This window comes from Physcomitrium patens, chromosome 9 (assembly GCF_059467195.1).
Source record: "Physcomitrium patens ecotype Gransden chromosome 9, ASM5946719v1, whole genome shotgun sequence".
NCBI classification, from domain to species: domain Eukaryota; kingdom Viridiplantae; phylum Streptophyta; class Bryopsida; order Funariales; family Funariaceae; genus Physcomitrium; species Physcomitrium patens.
In genome coordinates, this window is record NC_143418.1 from 3,285,041 (window position 1) to 3,299,807 (window position 14,767).

Sequence of the window (14,767 nt, forward strand, 5' to 3'; positions counted from 1 at the left end):
TGCTTTGCCAAATTTCAATTGGCATCAATAGTTGATGAGCTATAGCAATCATTCAAGTACATATATACACTCACCATATTTGCATCAAAAGAGAGCTGAATTCTAGTAAACAATCACAAAAAAAATCAATGCTTCATAGGAGACAAAGTTTAAAATTGAATTCCAACACCAACTTAAAAAAGAAGAAGAATGTTGATACTCCTCCTTGTTTTAGTGACATCACATTATACAAGCAACTACTACTTAGCCTTGCATTTGGATTATTAGAAAAAAAACAAAGAACCTTCAATTTCTACTTCTACATTGATTACAAAATAAAAATAGAGAATAATATATCACTACACCTGAATTGTAACTTGTAGAACTTGAAAAAAAAAAAAAAAAAAAAAAAAAAAATCACAATCAAAGCTACACCTTTCATGCAAAAATTAGAATAAAAAAAGAAAAAATAGTATTAAGAAGGCAAGGATAAGTATGCTTCAGAAGTTTGATGGAAAAAGATCAAAATTTTGAAGGTTTCTACAACAAGTAAAGCTCTATGTAAGTATATATATATTTTTAATATTCTAATAGAATTTCTCAAGTTAGATTTAAAGGAGCACTTTTTTCTGGAAGTATTCTTTTTTGATTTACATCTTTGATGAAAAAAGATTCATAACTATTCTATGATTTGAATTCATTCTTGAAAGTATTTATGGCTACATTTGAAAAAAATAATAGAAAAAAGGTAGCAAAAATAAAGTTCATATCTCTATGATAAGGATCACATTCAACCATTACATATGCTGCTAAATTTCAAAATCTTATTTGCAACATGGATTAGAATAATAAAACCCTTATCAATCAATTTTAATATGGATTGGAATATAATATTAAAGATTTATTGATGACAATACCGAGAGCAAATTTATTAAAAAAATTTATTGCTCAAATCATTATGTGCAACAATTGATTCTTTGAAAGATAGCAAAAATAAAGATTTAATTGCAAAAATATAAGTCAAGCCTTAGTAACACCTTCTATGTTTTTGGAAGCTTACTTGTTTAGATAAGAGCCTATGCAAATTAATATAGTATATTTTAAATCTCTTATTAAGAAAAAAAAAGACTTATTATCATCAAAAAGTTTTGTATTTATATTACAAAGAATCCAAATACATGGAAGGTTTAAGAATATTAGAATTTATTTGAGTATAATTAAGAAAAAAAAAATTTAATAGATAAAACTTTTAAAGATATTTGACATCAATCTTATGTTTATATTTTTAGAAAAAGATTTTTATATAAAAAATCAAGAAAAGGTGATAAATTTTTATTATAGTGCTACTTAATATTGTTCAAAGAAGCAATGCAATCACAAAGTAAAGAACATCATTGCTAAAGAAGACAATGTACTAGAAAATAAGTTTTTTTAGCTACAATAGGATCCATGTGGCTAAAACCTTACATAACACCTAGTAAAGGTCTTATTCTCTTTCCAAGTCCTTCACCTTGTTTCATAGTAGAAGTTTGTTTAAAACCAAAAAATTACAAAGTCTTAGCCATGTTAGATTCAAGAATCTTAACTTCTTTTATAGATGAAGACTTTGTCAAAAAATAAGAAATATCATTGATTAAGAAAACTAAATCTATACATATAGAAGTTATAGATGGTTGTTTATTGTCTTCAAGAGTTGTTACACAAAAACTTTTTCCTTTAAATGTAGCAATTAGTAGTTATAATAGTATAATAATATTTAATATAATTAGATATCTTTTTAATCCAATTATTTTAGGATTATCATAGTTAGAAAAGTATAATCTTTAAATAGACTAAATTTCTTGTAATCTTGATTTTTTCTTTAATTTAGCCTAAGATTTTATTAAGTAAGTAGAAATCCATAAGATTGAAATATCCAAACTATTATTGATAGGTGCAAAAAATTTCATGTATATTGTAAAAAAAAATTAACTATTATTATATATGCCACACCTATTGTTGATAGAAAAAAGATTTTAAATAGCATTCTTTTGATTAATACAAAAATTATCAAGATGTCTTTGAAAAAAAAAATACAGATATTTTTTTAAAGCATCATTGTTATAATTATTTCATCAATCTTGGATCAATCTATAGTCTATCTCAAAATAAAATGGCAACACTCAAGGAAAACAAATTGAAGATGTGTCCACAAACACACCACTACTCCCACTTGGACACATCTCCCACATTCTCTTACCAAGTAAGTTGTTCTTGCATTATTTCTTTGTTGCTTGTTTTTGGTAGTTGAGATCTTATGGTAGAGTGTTGCTAGTGAATTGTTGAAGTCATTGCTCCTGGATTTGTGAGTGTATGAGCTTAGTGCAAGACCTTGATAGTGTCTTTGCTGAAGGAGCACTAGTATTTGAGAGTTTTATGAGAAAAAGAGTCATTTTGAGTGAAGTGACGTTAGAGAGACGTTTGAAAGTCATAAAATCACATTACAAACCATGCTCCACCATTTAGACGTAATTTGGACTCAAAATATGCAAAAAGTTGTAAAACAGCGAATTCTGGGTTTGTAGTTCAGCAATCTTTAAGTAGTCATATCTTTTGCATTACAACTCCAAATCAAGAGTTTTTTGGACCTACTTGTAGCTTGAGATGGCGTCTTTTGAGGGTGATAGCTTAAGAGTTGTTGAAAAGTTTAGAGGTGACAACTTTCACCACTGGAAGGCCAAAATGGAGCTACTTTTGGCGTCATTGGATCTTTGGGAGATAGTAGATGAGGAGGAACTTGCACCTGGGGTAGAAGCAAGCATCAAGGAGCAAAAGGACTTCAAAAGACGAGAGAAGAAGGCTTTTGGCATAATTGCCACCAATTTAGATGAAAGCAACTTTGCTCATGTCATTTCTTGCAAAGGGGCAGCAGATGCATGGAAGACTCTTTGCAATGTCTATGAAAGTAGGAATCTCTCCAATGTGCTATGGTCAAGGCAAAAATTCTTCACCGTGAAGATAGAAGAAGGTGAAGATCTCATGGCTCATGTGAATAAGGTAAAAGCACTTGCAAACCAACTTGCTGTTGTTGACAAGCCTTTACTTGAAGAAGATGTTGTGATGACATTGCTCTCAAGCCTTCCGGACTCCTATTCCTCCCTCATTGTAGCATTGGAGTCCATTTCAAGGAAAGACCTCACTTTGGACTATGTCACGGCAAGACTAGCCCATGAAGTGACCAAAAGAAAGCAAAAGGAGTCTATTGGGGAGCAATCAGTACTATTTGCAAGATCAAGTAAGGCAAGTGCCCCTTTTCAACGTTATCCTCCTAAAACTTGTTACATTTGTGGAAAACCAGGCCATTTTGCTAGAAATTATTTCAAGGCAAAGAGAGGAGAAAGAGAGAATGCCAACAATGCTTTTCATGACCATGGAGGTGAAGATTTTGCATTCATGGCAAAACAAACTCCTTCTATGCTTGATATGAGCAAATGGATTGTGGATTCCAGATGTACCAAACACATGACTCCATACAAGTGTTCATTTAACACTTATCAACCAATTCCAGCAACCAAGGTTTGGTTAGGTGATAATTGTATGGTACAAGCCATTGGAATGGGCACCATTGTAGTGGAGGTGGTGGTGAAGGGCATAAGCAAGAGAATCACTCTCAAGGATGTGTTGTATGTGCCAAAGATGAAGAAGAACCTCCTTTCGGTGAGTAAACTTGTAACTCATGGGTACAAAGTGCAATTTAACATGAATGGATGTTTTGTGAGAACCATGGAAGGCAAAGAAGTAGCAAAAGGGACTAGAGATGGAAATCTCTATAATATCAATTGCAAGAGGATCAATGGAGTGGAGGTTGCTACCTTTGCTGAATTTCCATCAAATGAAGACAAGGTAGACATTTGGCATCAAAGACTTGGGCATTTGAACGTCAAAAGCATGAAGGGGCTTCAATCCAACGTAAGTGGCATAGACCTTGGCCATTCTACCATTAATCTTGCTTGTGAGGGATGCATTCAAGGCAAACAACATAGGAGACCATTTCTTAGAGAAGTTGCAACAAGAGCAAATCAATTGTTGGAGCTTGTGCATTCGGATGTTTGTGGATCCATGAGGACACCATCTATGAGTGGTAGTGAAAAGTGGGAGATGTGTCCAAGTGGGAGTAGTGGTGTGTTTGTGGACACATCTTCAATTCCAGCAAACAAACAAGAAGATGAAGAAGAGCATTCTCAAAGTGAAGAAGGAGAGGAAGATGCCATGATAGAAGAGCCCAATACTATGAAGACTTCAATTCCAGCAAGATACAACAAGGACAATGAAGAGAATGAAGATGAAGAATACCAACCAATGAGTAAGAGAAAGAACTCCATAAGCCATACAAGGCAGCAAGAGGTGCATGAAGGCTCATCCTCTTTGCATGAAAGAAGATATCCAACACGTGAGAGAAGACCACAAGGTGAATGGTGGAAGAACCACATCTTTCCATAAGTAAGTGAAGACCATGACAATGTTGCTCTTCTTGATGATCCATTGACTTTGTGTGATGGAATGAGGTGTGGTGATGCAATGAAGTGGAAGAATGCCATGCAAGAAGAATACAAATCTCTTATAGACAATGAGACATGAGAGTTGACTCCACTTCCACCAAATCGTTCAGCAATTGGATGTAAGTGGGTGTTTAGAACCAAGAGAGATGCAAACGATTGAAGGTCAACAATGGGCTATGTATTCTTTGTTGGAGTGGGAGCCATATCTTCAAATTGCAAGTGACAACCAAACATTGCAAGGTCCACAATAGGGGCGAAGTACATGGCAGCAAGTCATGAACCAATGTAGGCAATTTGGTTGAGGTTGTTATTGGAAGATATTAGACTTGTGCAATTGGAGGCCATTCCATTGAGGTGTGACAATCTAGGATGTCTTGATTTTGCAAAGAATCCAAAGGATCATGCAAGAACTAAGTACATTGATATTCAGCATCATTTCATAAGAGAGAAGATAGGGATGGAGATTATTGATATGATGTATTGTGAAATCAAAAACATCTTGCCTGATTTGTTGACAAAAGCCTTAGTTAGAGAAAGACACAATAAGTTGAATAAGGCATTAGGATTGATAGCTAATTGACCAATAGCAAAGTGGGAGTGTTGAGAAAAGAACTCTTTAAGTAGTTGCTAATGGTCAATAGACTACAAGTGTTGTTAGGAATATTCCATAAGGTTAGGTGCTGATCTATAGTACATTAGAGTACAAGGGGAGGGCTGGTCCTAGAAGATATCCCATATGGGTTGTAGCACTTGGTACCTTGGTACTAGTATATAAGGAAAGGGTTGGCATGAGAAGAGTTATCTCATACCACACTCTATTTGTTATTGTGCAACCTTGAGAATTTGGCTAAAAACTTCATTTGCTATTCTAAATTTCTAATCAAAGCTTCTATCTTATTTGTAAAGAAAAATGATGGATCTTTTCCAATGTGTGTAGACAATCAAGGACTCAACAAGATCAACATCAAGAATAGGTACCTTCTACCTTTAATTTGAAGACTTTTTGATCAACTCAATTAAGCAAAGATCTATATCAAAATAGAACTATGAAGAACATATATGTATTAAAATAAGAGATAAATAAAAAACTATGTTTTAAATCAAGTATAGATATTTTGAATATAATATCATGCCTTTTGGATTCTTAATTATATTAATTATTTTTTAATATCTAATGAATGATATCTTTTATGAATTTCTTAATAAATTTATCATCTATTATTTAGATGACATCTTAATCTATTCCATGAATATAAAAGAATATGAAGTTCATGTTTGTCATGGATTATAAAAACTAAATAATACAAGATTATATGTCAAGATAAAAAGTTTGAATTTTACACTACTCAAGTTGACTTCTTAAGATACATCATTTTAAATGATGGTCTTATAATAGATCCTATGAAGGTCCAAACTATTATAGATTAGAAGATCCCAAAATAGTTAAAAATGTGTAATATTTTTAAAAATTTGCTAATTATTATTATATCTTTATTAAGAATTTTTTTCAAGTTGTGGCTCCTTTTATATGTCTAATATGTAAAGACAAACTTGGATGGAACAAAAATATTCAAGCATCTTTTAAAGCCTTAAAGATAACTTTATTTATTTTTTTTATCAATCTTCTATTGCATTGTTGTAATATATGTTATCTTGTTTAGAAATACACTGGGTACTTAACTATGGAAGGTGAAGTTGTATTTTACAAATATTCAAAAAACCTTAATAATTTTTATCTATATAAGAAGAATGCAATTCAAATTTCTATTCAAAAGTGTTTAAAGTCAATACAAAGTAGTCAAAAAAATTCTTCTTAGTACCTTCAATCACATATAAATTCTAATCTCCTTATTACTTTTATAATAAGGTAATTTTGATTTTTGTTTGCAAGTCCTAATCCTCATTAGTGGACTTTAGCAAGCTGTAACTTATAATTTAATCATCCACTTGATTTAAAATTTTGCATACAAATGCCACTATAAATTTTTTATATACTTAGAAAAATTCAAATCAATCATATTTACAAATTATGAAAAAAAGTCCAAAAACCGTATTGATATTATTTGGCTACTAATTTGAAAGTAAATATAGATGTTCTAATAGTAATTTTTTCTTTTTCGACAATTAACTTCAATTCAAAATTGGTATATAGCTTGATCTTAAAGTCTTCTAATACCATGTCAAATTTCACCTTGATCCAACTAATAGATCTTAAGATATCATAGAAATTCTATCCAACTCCAAATTGGCAACTTTTGATATCCTCTTCTATCAAAATCCAAATATCTCTCAACTGCACTATTAGATTAGTATAAAATTTTAAAAAAACTTAGCACATCTAATTAACCAAATATTATCAAATTTTGAACTATAGATGTGACACCAATTATACGAACTAGCTAAGAGTACTAGCCCTAATTGTATTACATTAATCCCAAATCACTGATACAAATCTTGATTTTGAATAATAATTACAAAGTTATTCCAAATCCAATAAAAATAAGCCTTATATATCTAAAATAGGCTTAAAGCTAGCTCATGAATCTTAATTTCTAATCTTCAAATAAATCCCTATTTGTTCTTAAGTAATTATTTTAGTAGCTGGAGTTCTAATTTTAACCTTGTCTCATAAATGGTCGATCCTCAGATATTAGTCCAACCTATCTTAGGGATTTTATAGCTTAATTCTACCTTTAATTTAATCATAGTATCAACTATATTAATTGTTTATCTCTTCTATCATATTTTTATTAATTTATGGTCTTTTTAAAGCAATAAAAAAAATTCTATAGTCTAAAAGGTAAAATTATTAATCAACCTTTAACCTACTAGCTATTAAGATAAGAAAATAAACTAAAAAGCTTTTGTGAAATCCATGTTTAAATGTCTTGAATTATTATTAAACAAAAATGATTAAATATTAATTAAAAATTTATTTTTGATTATATTTTTATCATATAGTTGTATTGTAATATAATAGCATCAACTTATGTAAGGCATTTTTCATGGAAAGAGGTGCATCAAACTTTCCTATAGGTATTGTTTTATCACAAATAGGAGCAGATGACAAGTTCTATTTGGTAGTTTTTAATTTCCAAAAAATTTCAGTAGATGAGATTAACTATAAGATCTACAATAAAGAACTTCTTACAATCATTGATTTATTTTAAGAACGACATTATTATCTTAAAGCCATCTATAATCTAGTCACTATAAATACAAATCACAACCTTAAATACTTCATGTCACTACATATTTTGAATCATTGCCAAGGCTATAGATGCATGTCTTTATCAAAATTTAATTTTAAGATTATTTATTGACCTAAGAAACAACAAGGTTTATCAAACGCCCTTTCTAAACATTCTTAATTTGTATTTAAAAAAAGAGATGTAACTTTTGATCAATAAAGAACAATTTTCTTAATGCTAAAATATTTTCATCTTGGAGCAATGAAATCAACATTAATTGTTGATTCAATCTTATTCAAGAAAGTGTATGTCATTTGATCTTCTTGTCCATGATATTAAAAATAATTCTTTTAAGTTCCATAATTCTTCTAAATTCAAATTCAAAAATAATTTATTTTATTTCAAGCAATGATTATACATTCTAGAAGATAAAGCACAATTACATATTTTTTAAGCTTGTCATGACTTTTCAAAGTAAGACATTTTGGATATAATAAGACTTTTTAGCTAATATTAAGCAATTTTTGGTGGTCTTAAATATAAAAGATAGTTAAAGACTTTGTACAACCATATGACATTTTTTCAAGATCAAAAATTCTTTGTCACTAATCTTATAGACTTCTTCAGCTATTCTTTATTCTAAAAGAAATAAAGTTTCTTATTTCTATGGATTTTATCATAGATCTTTTAATCTTAGATTTATATAATTCTATATTTATAATAGTAAATCATTTTATTAAGATGGTATATTTTATATCATATATAAAATCTATCATAGGTAAAGGAATATCTAAGTTTTTTTTTTTTAACAATATCTATTGCTATTATAGATAATTTAAGATATTATATCAAATAGAAGAAATAAATTTGCATCAAAATTTTAAAATACTATTTTTAAGATTCTAAAGATAGATATAAATTATCTTCAACCTTTTATCTTTAAATTGATGGATAAATGGAATGGATGAATCAAGTATTGGAGTAGTATTTGAGATGTACCATCAATTATTATTATGATGATTGAACAACACTTTTGTCATTGATAAAGTTTACATACAATAATTTCGTACATTTTTCTATTCAACAATTACTTTTTTTTTTTGCCAATTATGGTTATCATCTATAATTTAAAATTTTAGACTTTTTAAAAGTTAATAATCTTATAACAAAAGGTTTGACAAATTATTTATCAAAGCTACATATAACAATGAAGGCATAATTAAAGAAAGCTCAAGAATGACAAAAGATCAATGTAGATGCCTTTCATAATGAACAACCACAATTTAACATAGGTGACAAGTTATAATTACTTCGTTGCAATATCAAAACTACTCAATACTATCATAAGTTGGACTATTGCAAGCTTGGATCTTTTCCTATTTATGAAGAAGTCAATCCTGTTACTTATCAATTATTTCTATTGGAGTCTATAAAGATCTATTTTATATTCTACTTATCTTTTTCTGAGCCATATATGACATTGAATATCTTGAGATGAAAAATAAATGCCACTTCTTGTTATAGAAGTAGATAATAATCAAGAGTTTGAGGTAGAAGAAATCTGAATTTGAAGGAGGTACCAAATTAGATTAAAATATCTTATTCATTGGTAAAAATATGATATTGATAAATATACATAGGAGCCAGCAATGAATCTTACAAATAGAACAAAACAAAATTGAGGTTTTTTTTATTGATAACATCTATCTAAACCAAGATAAAGAATAAGAAGATCTATGAAAGATGATGATTACTATTTGTAAAAATCATCTTTAGAAGGAGAAATAATATCATGGATATATATATTTATTCTAATAATTATATATATGTTTAGATAAAAATAGATTAATTTCATAATATTTTTTAGAAAGGTTTTTTTAGAAGCTTCATAGATGCAATTTTGTCTTTACATCTATTTGTAGTTGATTGGTAGGTTAGAACTTAGTCAACAAGTTAGTGTCATATCACACATATTGATAGCTTGAAGAACAAGATAATTATATGGTATACATATGTATAACTTACTTTGTAGATTAAAATTTATGTCTAGAAAAGTCAACACATGTTGGAAGTCTTATAGAACATTGCTACATAGCTCCTAATTAGATAATATATATGGAGGCAAGAATTAAACTTTCTTCACTCTTAAGAATGTTTTTCTAATCCTCAGTCTTATTTCAAAACTTTTTAATCTTTTTATCTTTAGCAATAGTCATTCTAATCTTAAGACTATATTACATTTAGACTAAATATTTATTCTTTGTAAATTATACATGAATATTTTGAAATTCTTCTTGTTTTGATTCATATCCCTAGTAGTTGAGGCTTTCAAATCTAATAAGATAAAGACTTTGTGATTTTTTAATTCTAAAAAAAATTCTATTATAAAATAAGATGAAGGATTTGAAGAGAAGATATGACCTTTATTAGATATTATACAAGATTCTAATTGCATGGTTCCTATTATAATTAGAAAAATTAATTTTCCAACATATTTTTTTCTTTAGCAACTATGTTCTTTACTACTTGATTATATTATTTTAGGCAATGTTGAATAATGTACTTAAGTTTCTTATAATATAAGCTCAATTCTTTTTAACAATTTCAAGTCTTTTCTTATTTAATAAGAAGTTTAAAACATATCATGTCAATTTGCATAGATTTTGATCTTAATAAATAAGCTTGTGTGAACTTAGAAGCTATGGCCATGACTTCATTTGTATTTCTTTGATCAAATCTTTATTTTTTGGCATCTTTTAAAGCATCAATTATTGCATGCAATGACTTGAATAATAAATTATTAAAATAAATCTACTATTTGTGCTATTAATATTAAATATTTGATATTTTCTTTTAATTCATATTAAAATTGATTGATAAGAGCCTTATCATTTCAATCCACTTTGTAAGCAAGATTTAAAAATTCAACAATATATATAGTGGCTAAATGTGATCTTTATCATAAAAAATATAAATTTGAATTCTATTATCTTTATTTGATTATTTTTTTAAATGTAGTTATAAAAACTTCTAATAATAAATTTTAATAATAAAGTAATTACAAATATTTTTCTATCAAACATGCAAACTAAAAAAAAACACTCTCAAAGAAAAGTGCACTTATAAATCCAACTTGAGTAAATCCAATGAAACTTCAAATAAAGTTTTATTTGTTGTAAAAATATTCAAAACTTTGAACTTGTTCCATTGATCTTCTCCAACATACTTATCTTTGCTTCTTTTATACTTATAGATGCAAAACTTCTGAGATTTAATTGTAAATTTAATCTACTTGCTTCTTTCAATTCCACAACTTCTTGAAATAGATTTTAAACTTTATTATTGACTACTTCCATACGTTATCATAGACATATATATTTAATTTAGTAATTATCTATATAGTTAAATAGAAGTGAATAAAAATAGATTTAATTCATATTATCTTTTAAACAAGCTTCTTAAAAACTTCATAGATATTGCTTTGACTTTACACATGTTTGTAATTAATTCATAGACTAAAAATTTAATCAATAAGTTAGCTACATGTAACACATATTAGTAGCTTGTGGAATAAGCTAACTATATGGCCCACGTATAGATAACTTGCTTTGCAAGTTATGACATGTATATAACAAAGTCAACATGTGTTGGAAGTCTTATAGCATATTGTTACATTGCTCTTAGTTAGGGAGTGTATATGGATGCAAGAGTAAAGTCTTTTTCACTCTTGTCAATGCCTTTTTAGTCCTTTATCTTTTTTAAAGACTTTTTAGACTTCTTATCTTAGATAATAGGCATTTTAATTGAAAGAATAATTTAATATCTTAGATAATAGGCATTATTAAATATTCTTATATCATCTTTGAGTAATTATTTAATCTTTTTGAGTGACATAAGAATATCTTGGTCTTTCAATTCTTTAAGATTCATGTTCTTGATAATTTGACAAGACTGCTAATTTATTATTCTTCTCTTGTTTTAGAAGTAAGTAAATTATTCTACTTCCATTGTTGTATTTTGAAGGTTGAAGACTATCCACCTTTAAATAAATAATTTAATTTTTTAACACTAATTATTTTTTAAAAGAAAAATAATTATTCCACTTTGTGGAAATTTTCATTTAATATTAGAAGTTACAAATTATCTTCTTTTATTTTATTTTATTTTATTTATTTGAGTTTTCTATAGAAAAAAAGATCATGGATTCTATTCTTAAAAGAAATGAAAATAAATTTGAAACTATTACAAATCTTCATAAGCTTATGAATACTCTAAGAATAGAAATCTTATATATTTATAATATAAATCATAGATGTATTATTCCAATATATATGGAAGAAGTCCATAGTATATACTAAAAAGTTTTGCAATTGAAGAAAATAAATAGATCAACTTCACAACCAAATTCAAGAATTCTTACTTTTATAAATATAAAAGATATAAGGATTAGTATACTCAAGAATTTTGATGGAACAAAATCAAAATTTTAAAGATTTCTACAATAAGTTGAATTCTATTTGAGGTTGCATCTTTTCCAATATCTCAATGGATTTACTCAAATTGAATTTATAGATGCATTTTTATTAAAAAGTACTCTCTCTCAGTTTATATCTATGATAGAAAAAGATTTACGACTATTCTATAACTTGAATTTATTCTTAGAAGTATTTAGGTCTATATTTGAAGAAAGTGATCAAAAAATAGTTACAAAGATCAAGCTCGTATCACTATAATAAGGATCTCATTTAACCACCACATATATTATTGAATTCCAAAATCTTACCTATGATATGGATTAAAATGACAAAGCCCTTATGAATCATTTTTTATATGGATTAATAGATAATATCAAAGATTTATCATTGACAATACTAAGAAAAATTCCTCAGTAGAATTTATTACTCAAGCCATTACATGCAATAGTCAATTCTTTAAAAGATATTAAAAATAAAGATTTGATAAAAAAATATAAGTAAAATCATAACAACACCTTTTAAGTTTTTAGAAGCTTACTTGTCTAAGCTAGAGCCTATGCAAATTAACATGGTACATTTTAAATTTCTTATTAAGCAAAAAAAACTCATTGTTGTCAAGAAGGTTTATACATATATTGTGGAGAATCCAAGCATACTACTCAACATTGTCTAAAGAAGCAAAATGAGGAGCATGGTTGCTAAAAAGGACGTTGTATTGGAAAAAAAAATTCTCCAATTATAGCACAGATTGTGTGGCTAGAATCTTGAATAATACCTATTAAAGGTCTTATTCTTTCTTCAGATTTCTCATCTTATTTTACAATAAAATTTTTATTAGGACCAAAAAATCACGAAGTCTTAGCTTTGATAGATTTAAAAGTGTCAATCTATTTTATAGATAAATATTTTGTTAAAAAATAAGAGATATTATGAGTCAAGAAAATTAAATCTATACATGTAGAAGTCATAGATAGTTGTTTGTTTTCTTTTGGAGATATTATTCCATAGGATTATTTCTTCAGATATAACAACCAAATTTTATAATAGCATAGTAATATTTAATGTGATAAGATCTCCTTCAAATCTAGTTATTTTAAGATTATTGTAGTTAAAAAAATATAACCCTCAAATAGATTGATATAAGTCATCAAATTGACTCACTTATTTTTGTAGGATAAAAAATATGTATTTAAAATGCATTAAATCACAATATATAGTGAGTAGTATAGAAATCCTTAAAGAAATAAAAAATTAGAATGTTAGAAGTAGAAATGAAGTCTTAGTAAGTCTTAGAAGCAATTATCTTTGTTGGTTTAGTATTTTTATTCATTGTTGAATATTAAGGATTATTATTAAGACCAATATTTATATTGGTCTTCTATCTATATGTACTAATAAAAACTATAAAGTTTAGTAGTTAGAAGAAGCATGAGAAAGAATCTTATGTCATTTTAATTATTGATATAAAAAATAGAATTTATATTAGATTTAAATTAATTTTTATTATTATCAAAAATTAACAAGGTAGAAAAATATAGCCTTAGATGGATATTAGCATTATAAAAATATTATAGAATTTTTCAGAATTTATTTAGAATTTATTTAGAATTTATTTAGAATATTTTAGATTAATTTTTAAGATCTTAGTAAAAATGAGTTTTACCACTTTGGGAGTCTTTATGAAGAAATAGAGCAAGATTTGAAGGTCTTACAAGGTTCTTGTACTAATTGGGTATTTTTAAATACTATAGTGAGGTCAAAATCACAAAAATGTTGATCCTTCTAGTAGAAAATAGGAGGACCAGCAGCTAGTGTAGCCCTTGTAAGAAGAGAAGTGTACAAGTCCCATATGGATTATAGCACTTTGAAGGTAGTTAGGAGGATAAGACTAAGGCTTCGTGGCCTCTCTTAGACACCCTTATTCACTACATGTGAACCTTAGTGAGGCTCGAACCCTTGATCTATAAGTAAGTTACTTTTGAGATAAAATATTTTTACTTCACTTTTCAATTATTTACTTCATATCTTTAAAACCTCATAACTTATAGTAATTTGGATTTATATGATTCTTATGTCATTGAAAATTAAATAAATTTCCTATTTAAAAATATATTTTCTATTTTCTATTTTTATTGGATAAAAACATAGTGAATAGAATGTGACTTAGTTTTGGATGTTGTAATTGCTTCATGTCATTTATTTCAATTACTTTGTGGTTGTTCTTCTTTTGTTCTTGTTAATTACCTACTTCACTTCACACCACAAATTAGAAGCAACTCTTAATTGATGCCATCTTATAACTTGTATTAAGGAGTGAAAATTTAAATTCATAATTAAATTTCTTGTAACCTTAATTTTTCTTATAATTTGATCTAAAATTCCATTAATCAAATAGAAATGCATGAGTCTAGTACATCCAAATTTTTACTAATAGGTACAAAAGCTTTTATGCATGTGGCAAAAAAAAGATCATCTTTTGCTATAAGTGCCACTTCTATTTTTGATGGTGAAAAAATATCAAGTAATTTTTTTAACTAATATTAAGATTTCTATGATATTTTTAAAAAGAAGAATAAAGATATTC